The sequence below is a fragment of the Trematomus bernacchii genome, unplaced genomic scaffold (genome assembly GCF_902827165.1).
Source record: "Trematomus bernacchii unplaced genomic scaffold, fTreBer1.1, whole genome shotgun sequence".
Classification (NCBI taxonomy): Eukaryota; Metazoa; Chordata; class Actinopteri; order Perciformes; family Nototheniidae; genus Trematomus; species Trematomus bernacchii.
Window position 1 is genome coordinate 12,716,605 of NW_022987547.1, and position 15,815 is coordinate 12,732,419.

The following is a 15,815-nucleotide window of genomic DNA, read 5'->3' on the forward strand; positions in this document are numbered from 1 at the left end:
GAATCAAGAAAATATTAATATGTTTGCATGACATTAGTTATTTATATTTTGCTGTCACTTAATTATACGTTTAATACATTTAAGTCAAGCTAAGGTACAGTACATGTGATGGTAGCTAGTTAGTGCTCCTGTGAGGCCTCCTCCAAACAGCATTATAACCAGACTGTATCATTAAAACTATAGGCCTAAGTACCAGTTCTAGATCCTTGACTTTAGACAAACAATTCAAAAGACAAAATGTATTTCAAGACCAATCTTTATTTGAAGGTGCCTCTTAACCTGGGATATTAGTTATACAGTAATAGTATTGACAATCTAAAAAAACTGAGCAACTCAACAGTCAACTTTATATTTCTTATTGTCTAAAGCATTTATTATTTTCATTTTCCCCCTCTCATATTCAGTGTGGAGTGTGGACGGATTGAGACAGCGTGGTGTCCAGAGAGCTGCAGAGACTTCAGGGAGAAACCTCCGTGTGATGGATGTCCTGTCTGTTGGTTTGGAGAGGACTGAGGCTCTTTCCTTTGTGAGGAGGACCAGGCCTGATGGAGGAGCCCATGCTGGGCATAGCTGATACCAACTGCACAGGCCTTGTCTGTCACTTTATTTGACTAAATGTGTTTACTTATACATTTAATAGGTTTACACCTTCTGTCCATATGTGCTTTTTATTTAAAACATGTTTGATTAACTTTTGGTTCAGATTTCAATAAATTGAATTTGTATTTGCACTCCTTTTGTCCATTATTCTTACTGAAAATGTTAGATTACACATTCACATCTGACTGAAGATTGGCCTCATTTATTTGTGACGTTGCAAACTCTGCGGTACAAGGTACAGGTGTTGTGAAGCTCATAAAGTGAGGCAAATAGAATTAATCAGCTGATGGAGTGTAGATGTGGAAATAGGTGCATTCGATCAGCTGACTTCACAATAAAAGTAGTTTCTTAGTGAATGTCCTGTACTGGTCTTAAAATCTCATAACATCAGCTTTTAATTTTCCTCTTGGATGTTCTTCTTGACCCTCGGAGAAGGAGAAAATGTTGAGTCGTGTCTTTCAGGCATGTCCTTTCCTAACAAAAATTACAGGAAACATAAAGCATATTATTGCAGAACAAGTGTGTTATTTATGAAAGAGGTGTGTTTGTGTTTAGGGGCTGTAGATATAATTATTTTGTAATTGTAATGTTTTTTTTTATTTCAACAGTGAGCTACAAAGACAATCAGATTATGAATGAACAGTATGAAATTCATCAACATTGAAATGTATTTTATTATCAAAATAATATTTAACTGTTATTAAAACAAGCTTGCTCTGTTGTCTCACTGAAAGAATAACTTTTACCACGTTTTTACAGACAATATTGAGAGATAAATAGCAGTTCTCACTATGCGTTAAATATCTTTGCCTTCAATACCTTAAATTAGAAAGCTGACAGTCATATTGCTTGTTAACATCTAAATGTAACCCTTTGCATGGAAAAAACCCTCAACTTCACTGATGTGTAGGTGATCTAGTATTTAGTATTGTTTAATGGAATGTATATCAGTGTATTAAAGTCAATACTTCATTTATTTAAACCAATATCTTTCTTGATTCTTTGTACAGTATGAAAAAAGAGTATTTGTACCTGTGCTGAAGTTCACTGCTGTGAGGAGTCCAGTTCTGTCTCTCACTCTCTGGTCCAGCCTGTCGAATCACCTGGACACTTTAAACAAACAGATATATATGTAAAGAACCATGTGTACAAACAATATAACTTATTATCTTCTGTTGAACATGTTGGATTGTGTATTGTCCGAGTCAGGGTCCTTTTTATTTTACTGTAACTTTGGAAGTTGTGTTACCAATGCTTACTGTTTATTTGATACCAATTTGGTAATGCAATTAATAAAAACAACAAGGTTTGGGTTCGTTCTTCAGATGACTGTGACGTTAATGTGTAAGCTCAATAATGAACTCCAGCTCAACCAACCATATTGTAATATCTAAGTAATCATCTTGAAATATGACATTAATAATTGTAATATACACACATCTTATTGTGAGGTTGATTTCACATACACTACTTCGACGTTAGCTTGTCTACATACTTGAGCATAGCCAATTTAAATTAACCTTAGGATGCATAAAGTTCCTACCTACATAATAAAATATCTCTCTAAGTTACAATGATGACCTTATTTTATCAACCTCAAACAGAAGCCTTTTGTTCTACAGTATTATCCCACTTAACGCTTAACACTTGTCTATTTCGTTTTAACCTTTATATATACAGTCTATGGTTTTAAGTTAACTTGGAGGCTAAGATTAGCATCGTTAGCACCGATGTAGCTACCACTCGCTTATACGCTAACCCAAGCCTTAACATTCATTACGTAGCTGATTGAAATCATAAACACATAAATAAAGTACTCGAATTTCACTTACCGCAAAACGGCATTCATGCACCGTCTGTTTTAACCGCAGAGCGAGTCACAATAGTCCCATATATAAGCATGAAGAACAAACAAACACGGCCGGGGTCAAGTTGTGTTCCCTGGATGAACTGACCAGGCAGAGTCGCTATAGCTTCACGGAGACGGAGCAGCTAGCAGAGAGACAAAAAGCTAACAGCAGCAGTCACTTGACAGAGCTGTTACTCAATGTGACCACGCCCTAATTTATGCAAAAACTTTAAGACCTAATATAAATAAAAGGGTCATGTTAGAAAACAATTCACTCACAGATTCATAATCATGAAGGTGGAATCTAACTATATACATAATAATATGTATTGCAGCCAGGGCTAGAAACGTTTTTTTTCTGCTGTGAAATTGGGCATTTTAACATGGGGGTCTATGGAAATTGCTCCTTTCTGCAGTCATCGCCTATCGGCCAATATATGAACTGCAGTTTGTGGCACTTCCGTATTGGCGTCCCGGCTCTTCCCCAGAGTTTGCCGCTTGGTCATGATGAGGTTCACGTAAAGCACGGTTAATGTATTATATTATTGAGGGAGAATTGTCCGGGGCTACAGAAAAAACATTCGGGGCTAAAGCCCCGGATGCCCAGGCCAGGCGACGCCACTGCGCCCCATAGACATTGTTAATCTCTGTGAGGAGCTTTTTACTTCTGACACTTCATTAAATGATGAGGAAGGGTATCTCAATACCGGGAATTGATTGATTTAGTTTTCATTATCTTGTTCTACCTTGGGAACACTGCAGCAAATTGGTTACTTTACTTAATAAGATGATGGAAGCTTTTATAAGATCGGAGATATTGAGGGGGGTTGATGAGGAATATTCTCATGAGCTTTAAGGTGCTTGATGTGTGACGTTAATATATATATGTAGATGTATAAATGAACTAGGTAGCAATTCAGATAAGAGTATTTTCTCTATTGATTATTCTTGTAGTCACTGGGAAAAATTATTTTCTGTCTAATGTTCATCTTACAGAAAATATTTGCTCAATTTCAAGAATACTATAGGCTAAATGCTAATGTTAGCATGCAAAGATCCTCACAATGATGAAGCTAATATTTAGCACTCATAATGTATACCATTTTGCCTTTAGTTTAGCGTGTCAACATGCTAGCATTTGCTAATTAGCACTAAATGCAGAGTGGCTTACAACTGGGGCTAGGTTTGAGAGTCTTTGTGAACAAATTCATCTTTTTACAACACAAGGATGGTGCTAGATGCAAAAACAGGTCAAGGATGTGAAAGTCTGGACCAAATGTCATGGCAATCCAGTAAATACTGTAGTTAGGCATTAAAGAAAGTAATGGTATACTCAGTTGGAGTCATCGTCTGGAATCCATGAATGTCAATATGTTCTGCGGGTCCACTCAGTAGAGTTGAGAATTTTAGTTTCTTTAAATTATAAAGTTTGAAACGGCAGTGGCACAATTTGATTTTCATGGTAATCTACTCAGACCAAAAATGTCAAATCATGCTTGTCACATATGCATACAATGCATACTGAGTTAAGGCTGTTACGGCAGTGTTGCGACATGCTTTATGGCATGCGAAGTACTGCTTTACTTGAGAGTAAGCCCGCGAGTTGTCATGTTGCTGCCTACTGTAATGTCTTGACTTACTGTACAATAAACCTGAGTCGTGAAAGATACTCGACCCTCGATCATTCTACATGGTGTCAGAAGTGACCGGTGAGTCACAGAAAATAAACAAGACCAAGTAAAGGAATATAGACGGCGGAATGGCGAAGTTTAATCCCCCAGCGAACTTTTCTTTTGATAAGCCGACTGAATGGCCAGAATGGAGGCAACGCTTTGAGCGGTACAGACTCGCTACTAAACTCGACAAAGATGACGGGAGAGTGCAGGTGAGCTGCCTGATTTATGCCATGGGCAACGAGGCAGAAAACATATTCAAGTCGTTCACTTTTGCCGAAGAAGATGACGGCGATGACTTTGCCGTTGTGGTGGGAAAGTTCAACGAGTACTTTTTCCCGAGGAGGAACGTTATCCACGAGAGGGCATGTTTCCACCAGCGTGTCCAGCGGCCAGGGGAGAAGGCAGAGGGTTTCATCCGAGCCCTGTATGATCTATCAGAACACTGTTGTGGAGGAAACTTCTGTGTAGTAATGCATGGAGTCACCGACTCAGGAAGGAGACACGGTGAGAGTTGGAGCTTTGATGTCAAACACTGATGGGTTTATTCAGAGTATTCGGCCGGAGGATTCACATCACAAATCAAAGAGTCAGAGGTTCTGACCACACGGTAGAGTTGCCACGTCAATTCTGAAGAACCTCTCTCTATGCTAGACCTTTTAACAGGTTCACAGAGAGAAATCAACATCTCTGAAGGAGTAGACTAAACACTGAATCACCTGCGTCCGACGCTCATGGCCTCAAGGATTTCACATCCTAGAGCCCACAAACACCGATAAAGAAGTGCCTCAGTGTTCCCACAACAATTACCCTTCGTGCCAGTCAAGTTGACCGGTCACACACTGGTGACAACAACACATATGGCACCAAGGCCTTTCCTTAAAGGAGATAACACATGTCAGAGTAAAAGGTTAGATATCTAGAAGAATTATTCCTTAACAGTTCCTCTCTTTTTATCATTTTTGATAACCTTAAAACATTAGTCTAATAATTCTGATCAATACTTAAATCAATAGGCGTCTTCAGATTCGAGTGTGGTCTCACCTTACATTCAATTACATCACAAAGTAGAATAAGATTGAAACATTCAATCACAATGATTGATACAGGCAATCATAATAGGAAAAATTATCTCTCATCAGTGTTTGGAGCATCTTTTGTCAATAAATACAATAATGAACACACATAAAACACAGATACATAATAGCAAAGTTCATCTTTGTACAAGAGCTGGAAGAACATGTCCATCAGGCTTCCTGACTCGTTCTCCTCCTCCCTTTATGACACCAAGTGTCTGGTGTGTAAAGGCATCCTGATACTGTAGATTAGCACTGAGGTGCTGATTGGCTCAAACTCTTCTTCATCAGAGCGCCATATTTCAACCCCCCAATTGCTCTGCTTTTGTGTGGCTCATTCAGTGAGCACTGTAGTTAATCCCCCAGTGAGACGGAGGCTCATCTGCCGGTATTCCTTCTGCTATCTGCTTGAGTACAACTGCGTATTCCTGATGCATCCAGGTGTCCCCCCCGTGATGGGAGAGGTTAGGAAGACATCAAACTCCTCCAAGAAACATGGAACATTGTATTATAGAAACCTCTGAAGCCCTCGCTCGTCCTGCAGGGTTGTCTGCTAGAGCCCACCGAGCAGAAAGATGAAGAGAAGAACCCCCTCTCAGCAGAAAGGTGAAGAGAAGCATCCCATCTCGAACGACCTCGTGCTTCCTTGCACGTGGCTGGGGGTGCTCTCTGCACCCGGAGAGTGTGACCCTCTCTCTCTGACCCTTGGCCTTGAGAGCTGTCCTAGTTATTGGGTTAACACCTGATAGGGATGTTTTCTGAGTGAAGACAACTCAAAGTAATGGATTAGCACATTATCATTTAATTACAAAAATAGGATAGGCCCCTCAGAATTATTTGGGAGCCTTCCTGACACATGCACATTATCATTTTGAAGGTTTGTGTTAGTCATTTAACATGCAAGAATCATATACTCATCAGTCCATAGCAGAGAAATGTTATTGTAAGTTAAAGGTGAGCTAGTCCCTGTGGATATAACCCCTTCTCAATGATTCTAAATGTATATTAATTCACCATTTACCTTTTGATAAAATATTAGTTTATCAGAAATATTTAGTCTCTTCCATAAAACATAGGTTTGAGAAATAAATTACCCAATATAAAATCAATTACTCAATATAATTGACTCTTCCCTCCCTTTTCTTACATATGGTACATATGAAATAATAACTTAGGAGTCTATTTAAACATGGTATAGTTTATAATCTATTAATCGAGAAGACTCAGTATCACCTGTGTGCAGCTTACAAAAAACCATTGTGATAAACATATATTATGCAGGAAATTGATACATTTGTTGAAAAACAAAGCTTATCTGATTTGGGAGGAAAAGTTTCATCCCTTTAACATCTGAGTTATTACTGAAGGCATAGCATGAATGATATTGGGTGTCTGAGGGTGTCATTACTGAGAAATGTCAAACAAAATCAAAACCTTACATTTGAAAACAGGTTTGCATTCCTCCACTGAAGGTGACGTTATCATTGGAAACAATAAAAGCTAATTGTTTTGATGTAGAATCTATATATTGAATCGTTAGAGCAGAACAGAATGGTTGTATTGTAGCCTGAGTTTTGTGCAGCCTTTAGTTTTACCAGGTGGAAACATTGTCTATATAATGTGAATACATGTAGAACTAGACATTAAGAGACCCCTGACATTAGGCCTATTTGAAACAATAGTAGGGGCTTTTACCAGCTCGCCAACGTACAGGCATCCTCTGCATAGCAGTATGAATAGCCTTCAAAACAACCCACTCTGCGGTAACGAGAGTCATGTATCTGAACCAAATGCCCTAAGTGAAGCCGTTAGTCTCATCTGACTGACCCAAGGGTTGGTGCTGGTGTGACAGGGAGGCTTCCAAGTGTTCATAGCAGATGTCATGCTTTCAGTTCATGGCTCAGTGGGGGGGAGCAGACCCATGTGAGACAGTATCAACGGCTGTAATGTTCAGTTTGAGGAGTGTCATTCTCTCTGGGAGCAGGAAATGGTGTCCATTCAGACCAGACCATTAATGTCATGTAGAGCAGCCATAGCATCTCTGTGACTGCACTCAGCCGGACTGCAGCAGGGCAGAACTGGGTGACTTTTAGTGAAGCCGTCCAAGGCCATAGACAAAATGGAACCACGTACTAACAAAAGGGACACAAGGTCATCAATGTCTCTCTTTACCTTTAGCCTAATTGTAAAACAAATTAGTGGAAGAAATGTGGAACACTAATCATCATGTGACATTTAGAGTTAATTTAAATAATTACTTATGGGTTGAAGTCAAATTAACATTAACATTAGAACTAAAGTCAGTCAAAATTGGACTTGCACGAATCAGAATCTAATCAATACACCATTTTCCCAGCTCTGTAATGAAAAATATATCAAGATTAGGTACATTACAGGAGTGTTAAAACATCCAAACATGCACACTTATCTTATTCTAGTAGAGATTAGAGGACAGGTCTAATGTTGTGAACAAAATGATCAAGTCAAGTTATTTTATTTATTTTATCTTATGTACCACATTTAATTTAATAATTAATCTTAAATTACTAATAACTTTAAAGAAGGCAACAATTTACAATGTGGATAAGGTGACTACTTATCCAAAGTGTGTGTGTGTGGGTGTGTGTGGGTGTGTGAACAGCTTGTCTGCCCAAGGTTAAAACATTTGGGACAGCAGTGAGAATGTTATGAGAAACAATTTGTTGCTTATACTGAACTCGAAAGAAACTGAGATTAGAACATTTGAAATAAATCAAAACACTTGTACATTAATTAAATACATTTGACATTTAGCTTGAGCTGGGTTCAATACTTTCTTTATGGTATTTAAATTGGGCTCAAGTAGAACCTTTACATGGATTTGGCTTGCAACACAAAGTGATACCGATCTCTGTCTGTTATGATTTGAAAGTCTCATGATTTAAAGTGTAGGGCTGTGAAGGAGAGGCCCTTGGAAAACAACCTCTACTTCTTTGTTAACTGTAATTACTTATTGTAAAGAGATTGCAACATTATACTTTTTAAATAATTGCTCAATTCATTTAACACATTTATTATGCACACTGTAATGAAAACGTCAACAAATATATTGATCCTGGCTTAACCAGCGACCTTTACTCTTTTGTTCATAAGCTCGGTTTCAGAAAACTTGTCAGTAGTTTAACAACTATTAGAATTTTAGTAATGTCTATGGAGACCAATTGGTTGATACGAGAAATCATTTGAAGCAGTTTAATAAAGAATGTTAAACTATATTTAAAACTGTAATTAAACTTCAACTTATATTAATTATCTGAATCCAGTGGCCAGTTGGAATAGATAATCAACAAAGTTTCCATTTTGCAGCAACAGCGCAAAAGGTTTCAACAATAATTTGTATTATGTCTGAGTCAAGTTCTGTCTTATCAGCTTTGTTTCGGAATGTGTTCAATACATTACGTTTTTTTTCATTATTACCATACAATACATAGATTTAAGAATAAATGAAACAAATAATACAATATTGACCTAAAACAGCAGACAGATTTTGCCACCCTGACCTCCTCAGGCAGGGTTTTTTACGACCAGCAGTGATGCCTCTGAGGGTCTCAGGGTGCAGGACGGGGCATAGGGTTTATAAAAGGTCACAAACATATCTTAACATAACAGCAATACAATTTAAAATGTATTCTTAAAATAATATAATCTTATTTTCTTCTTACACCTACAGCGCACACCCTGAACAGTGTGCTTCTTGTTTACATTTCCTCTGCACACTCAGATGCAGGACATAAAAACACTCTTTTGCTATTTATTTTCATTTTGCAGCACATTTATACTACCAGAATTTTGCAAAACACTATATATTATTTATCTTTCTCAAGTCATTTACTTTTGGTGAGTTAACTAAAGCTTAGTTTATTTTACCCTGGCTATGGACTGATTCATTATTAGTTGTTACAAAACATGCACAAGACGGCGGTTAGACAAACCAATATAGACCCCTGATACAAACAATCAGACAAACAAACATGATGAACTCGTAATAAACAACAATGCGACAGCAAAGTTCATCCAGCTCAATTTAGTCCGGATTAAAGAGGTTTCAGAGGGGGTAGGGACTATTTGATCTCTCCCAATGGGAATCCAGTGGGGCACCTTGACTCGTGCCTCCACCCTTGTATACAAGTCCTTAGATCGGTGCCTGAAGACCGTCCAAGAGCAATAACTAGCTTATCCTCTTGCGACTCCACTATCCCTGCTCTAGTGGTGCTATGCCCCCCCGATCTGGAGCACATATACTTTTTTCCTCTACCCTTTCTATCCGAAACCACACAGTTAACTGTAGTCCTACTCGACCAGCCTACACACCTCCCATCATGTTCATCCCAACGATGAAACACAGTTTTGCTCTACACTTGCATACCACTGCCCACCCATGATCAATTAGCCTATAATTTTATGTATGCACCCCGGACCGACACCAACTCCTCCAGCAATGTAGGGAGCCTGTCGCATCAGGTAATGCACGCACCTCGCACCGGCCAGCACGTCGTAAACGGCCACAAGCCATGAGAGTGCTTTTAAACCGTCTCGTTTTTAATAGAGACGGCGGTGGTGTGAGTTAAAGTTATAGACAAAAGCTGTGATTTTCTCCCTCTGAGTTCACTTCACCAGCCCATGCAGATACGGGGAGGTATTTGACACACATTCCCCCGAGCCGCAGCTGGAGCCGTGTTTTTTTTAGAGGCGCTGGGGGTAATATCTATGGCTGCTTTAGTTAACTGCTAGTGTTGGCCGCTGAAACCCCCGGAATCTCGGCGATTTGTTCATTACAAATCTCTATTTTGATTTCACACAGAAGTTCCACTTTACTGCTGCCCTCATTAAGGTCTTTTTAAACATCTCCGTGTATGCCTGCACGGCACATACGTCCCGAGCAGCACACACAGAGGGAACCAGCCAAGACAGAGTCCCTGGATGATCCCCTGGGGTTAATAGCCCCAAATGTTCATTAACCAAAACGAAACGCAGCCGCTTAGCTTCACAGATAATTTTAGGATACCGTCAATCACAGATTCTGGTAAGGCAATGTCCAAATGTAGATTTGAAATCACACTTACCAGTCTCTGAAGATCTGTTGGTATCCTGCCGACAACGCCAATTTGTGGAGGAAACTTCTGTATAGTAATGCATGGAGTCACCGACTCAGGAAGGAGACACGGTGAGAGTTGGAGCTTTGATGTCAAACACTGATGGGTTTATTCAGAGTATTCGGCCGGAGGATTCACATCACAAATCAAAGAGTCAGAGGTTCTGACCACACGGTAGAGTTGCCACGTCAATTCTGAAGAACCTCTCTCTATGCTAGACCTTTTAACAGGTTCACAGAGAGAAATCAACATCTCTGAAGGAGTAGACTAAACACTGAATCACCTGCGTCCGACGCTCATGGCCTCAAGGATTTCACATCCTAGAGCCCACAAACACCGATAAAGAAGTGCCTCAGTGTTCCCACAACAATTACCCTTCGTGCCAGTCAAGTTGACCGGTCACACACTGGTGACAACAACACATATGGCACCAAGGCCTTTCCTTAAAGGAGATAACACATGTCAGAGTAAAAGGTTAGATATCTAGAAGAATTATTCCTTAACAACTGTGAGTTTGGCGCAAGCCGAGATGAGAATATCCGCGACCGAATTGTCGTCGGGATACGAGACAAAGAGCTCTCGCGCAGGCTGCAGCTAACGGCGGACCTAACACTAGCACTGACGATACGGACCGTCAGGCAGTCAGAGGAGGTCGCAGCACAAGTGAGTCTGCAGGAAGACACAGTGGGATCAGTACAGGAGGTGAGATTCAAAGAAAAAAATAACAAATGGAAACCTCAACAACATCAAGGCAAGTCAAAAGACAGAAAATGGGGGGGAAGTGAAAGGAAATGTGGTAAATGTGGAAAATCACAGCATAGCAAGGAAGAAGGGTGTCCTGCAGCTAAAGCTACATGCCACAAGTGCAATAAAATAGGACATTGGGCCAGAGTGTGCCGAAACAGCAATAGATCAGTGAATGAGGTCACAGGGACTGTACAGGCTGAGCAGACCCATTATTTCTTAGGCTCAGTGTGCAGTGCAGAGGAGAAAGAGCAGTGGACAGTACAGCTCCAGGTGGATTCTACTACAATGGAATTTAAAATTGACACAGGAGCTGATGTCAGTGTCTTATGTGAGGATGCATTTCACACACTCACTCCACCAAAAACACTGAAACCAGCTGACATCCCATTAGACAGCCCAGGAGGTGAACTGTTGTGTCTGGGACGCTTTAATGCTACAGTTAGTTACAAGGGAAATAACTACCTATTTGAAGCATATGTAGTCCGTGGCCAGAATGTCAATAACCTACTCAGCCGGGATCTGTCAGTGGAGATGAACCTGGTGAGGCGTGTTGATGAAGTGAAATTCACTACCAGTGAACACCTTCAAGCCTATGGTGAGCACGGCACACTAAAAACTGAACCTGTTAAAATCCAATTAAAGGATGGGGCTCAACCATATGCAGTGCATACAGCACGTCGTGTGCCCTTCCCAATGTTACAGATGGTAAAAGAGGAACTGCAGAGGATGGAGAAGAACGGTGTCATCGAGAAGGTAACACAGCCAACTGAATGGTGTGCTCCTATGGTGCCAGTTCTAAAGAAAACCACAGGCAAAGCCAGGATCTGTGTGGACCTGAAAAGACTAAATGAGTCAGTAAAAAGAGAGCGCTACATCTTACCTACCTCTGATGAAATAACTGCAAAGCTAAGTGGTGCAACTGTGTTTTCCTCTCTCGACGCTGCAAGTGGGTTCTGGCAAATCCTACTGCACCCAGCCAGCTGTAAATTAACAACCTTTATAACACCGTTTGGCAGGTACTGTTTCAAAGGGTTACCTTTCGGGATTTCCAGTGCGCCTGAGATCTTCCAGCGGAAAATGCTAGAGACTCTGCAGGGGCTGGAAGGCGTTGAAGTCTTCATGGACGATATCCTGGTCTATGGGACATCGACAGAACAGCACGACGCCAGACTCGAGAAGGTACTACAGCGTGTTGAGTCAGCAGGCTTAAAACTCAATAAAGATAAATGCTCCCTCAGGCAAAGCCAGCTACGCTTTCTGGGACATTCTGGGAGTCAGGCCTGACCCTGATAAAGTTGAAGCCATACATCAGCTGGCTCCAGCAGGAAACGTCCATGAGCTGAAAAGAGTCCTGGGCATGGTGAACTACCTGGGTAGGTACGTTCCAAACCTTTCCACAATAGGTCAACCACTGTACGAGCTTCTGAAGAGCAGGAACATCTGGACCTGGGGTCACTCACAGCAGTCAGCTTTTGAGAACATTAAGAAGATGCTGACCACGGCACCTGTTCTTGTCTTCTATGATGTGGCTAAAGCCACAGCGGTGTCTGCTGATGCCAGTAGCTATGGCCTGGGGGGGGGTCCTCCTCCAGCTCCATGAAGAGGAGTGGAAGCCAGTAGCCTACTGTTCGAGGCGTCTCACAGAAGCGGAGACACGCTACGCCCAGATAGAAAAGGAGTGCTTGGCTAGCGTATGGGCCTGTGAGAAGTTCGACAAGTATCTATGTGGCTTGGATCAGTTCAGGCTGGAGACCGACCACAAGCCATTAGTGCCACTGATCAACAAACAAAGCCTAGACAACGTCCCCTTGAGATGTCAGCGTCTACTAATGAGGCTCATGAGGTTCAAACCTTTAGCAGAGCATGTGCCTGGGAAGACCCTTGTTGTCGCCGACACACTGTCCCGAAGCCCACTGACACACACAAAGGAAGAGACTGATACTCAAGAAGATGTGGCATGCTATGTAGCCACAGTGATACAGGGCATTCCAGCATCCCCAACGAGAATGGAGAATATCAGAAAAGAGACAGCTGCCGACAGTGAGCTTCAGGCTGTCATCAAGCTGATTAGGGCAGGATGGCCTGAATACAGTAGTAATGTTCCACTGAACATCAGGGACTACACCAAAGTGAAAAATGAGCTATCGGAAGCTGATGGCTTAGTCATACGAGGAAACAGGATCGTGGTTCCGGGGTCACTGAGAGCAGACATTTTGCAGAAAATACATGAGGGACACCAGGGGCTCTCAAAATGCAGAGAAAGGGCGAATGCATCAGTTTGGTGGCCGGGGCTCTCTGTAGACATTAAGAACATTGTCAACATATGCAAGAGCTGCCAGGAGCAGAAGCGGGCTCAACAGAAGGAGCCGCTTATTTCCACACCACTGCCTGATCGTCCGTGGAAAAGAATAGCTCTCGACCTCTGCGAACATAACAAGCACAACTACCTTGTGATTTCAGACTACTATTCACGGTATCTGGAAATACTACAACTACCATCTACGACAAGTGCCCTTGTCATCCAGAGACTTAAACAACCTTTGCTAGGTTCGGAATTCCTGAAGAGGTTGTGAGTGACAATGGTCCCCAATTCTCCAGTGCAGAATTCCGGGAGCTGGCACAGCGGTTGGACTTCAGACACATCACGTCTAGTCCTCACCATCCTCAAGGAAACGGTCATGCCGAAAGAGCAGTACAGACCGCTAAGAGAATCCTTCGTCAGGAAGATCCGCTGATAGCCCTTATGTGCTATAGATCCACTCCCTGTACTACCACAGGAGTCAGTCCAGCAGAACTGCTAATGGGGAGAAAGATCAGAACGACGCTCCCGACATTCGAGAAAAATCTACGGCCTAAATGGCCTAACAGACAGATTGTCAAACAAAAGGACACGAGTGAGAAAGCAAAACAAGCCTTTTATTACAACCGACGACATGGTGCCAGGCATCTACCAGCTCTACAGCCAGGAGACACAGTCTACACCAAGCTCGACAACGAGAAGTCCTGGAAGACACCAGCAATCGTCTCAAAAGAGTGTGTTACTCCGAGGTCTTACCTCATTAACACACATGGAGGTGCAGTGCTGCGGCGAAACCGACTTCATCTCCGGGCAGAACCAACTTCCCGACCTGCACAGCACATCCCACTAACACCAGCAGAGAGTGCTGTGGCGATTTCCCAGCCTGTAAGCGCCAACACACCAGAGACTGTTACCCTGAAACCAAGTGAGGTGACAACCCATACAACAACACCAGGACGGGTTCAGACCAGGTCTGGCCGTGTCAGTAAGCCGGCCACTAGGTTGGACTTGTAGACAGGAGTGTTTTGGGTGTTTCACAATGACCTCTGGGGGTGAATAGAAAAAAACAAACACCTATGGCCTTTGGGGGGAGAAAATGAATAGGGAAACACAGATGGACTCTGAGTCTGCTGAATTTTGAGTTCTGTTTATTGTGAATGTTATGTACAAATGTGATATTACTGCTGCAATGTTTAGAAAAGAAAACTTGCATCTTGAATTTTATTTTGTTACAGCACTACTGAAGGTATTGGTTACCCATCTTGATTAACATAATCTGTGAAGTTAAACTGTATTCATAGGACACTTTTGGTTGGTCAGTACGACTGAATGAACATTTGTTATCACAGTTTGACTGTTGTTTACTATTACAGGATGATGATGTGACTAATCGGTCAAAACTCTTTACAGTTATTTAAAATTATATAACTAGGAAAAAAGGGGAGATGTCACATATGCATACAATGCATACTGAGTTAAGGCTGTTACGGCAGTGTTGCGACATGCTTTATGGCATGCGAAGTACTGCTTTACTTGAGAGTAAGCAAGTTGTCATGTTGCTGCCTTCTGTAATGTCTTGACTTACTGTACAATAAACCTGAGTCGTGAAAGATACTCGACCCTCGATCATTCTACAATGCTAGCATTAGATGATAAGGGATCACTGCAGTTACTTGCCATCTTTGTAAGGTTTTCTAACTATTTCACACTGAACGTTCTGCGAAAAATAGTGCAATTTCTTTTAGGTGAAAAAGCAATTTGTGAGATTCAGAATACTTGATTATATTTGACTTGTATTCACACCTACACTGAAATAACTAAAACGTTGACTTTAATTAAATACATTATGTCAACAGATTCCACATACTTGTATTATGATATAGTTGAAAGCACTAATATTAAGTTGACCCAAATATTCTTTATTCAAACGTAATAGTATTGCTTTCAACTGACCTAATACAATTATGTGGAACATCTTGCCATAATACATTTAATTAAAGTCAACGTTTCAGTTTTTTCAGTGTAGTCTTAAGCTTGACAAACTCCTCTCATGTTAACAAAATGCCATTTTGTGAGTTCAGACACGCTATCATATCTACATAAATCAACAAAAAAACATACTGCTGTAAATCACTGTGTTCTTGTGCCTCTATGGCTTATTGTATTTGATAAAGTCATATCCTACCACTGAAATGAATTCATATGCTAGAGGCAGAATGACTCTGAATTTGAATGCAATCACACCATGTTGCAACTCACCCTTGTTTACAGATGCCCTCCACTGTGCCTGCATACTGATATTTGACTGCATATTATGATATTTGACTGCAAATGGATGTGGGGTTCTCAAAACGATTACTGATACCCATATAACAATATTCACAAGAACACTTTTTCAGCATTAGCACACATTTTCATTATTACTGCCGAAGAATAAAG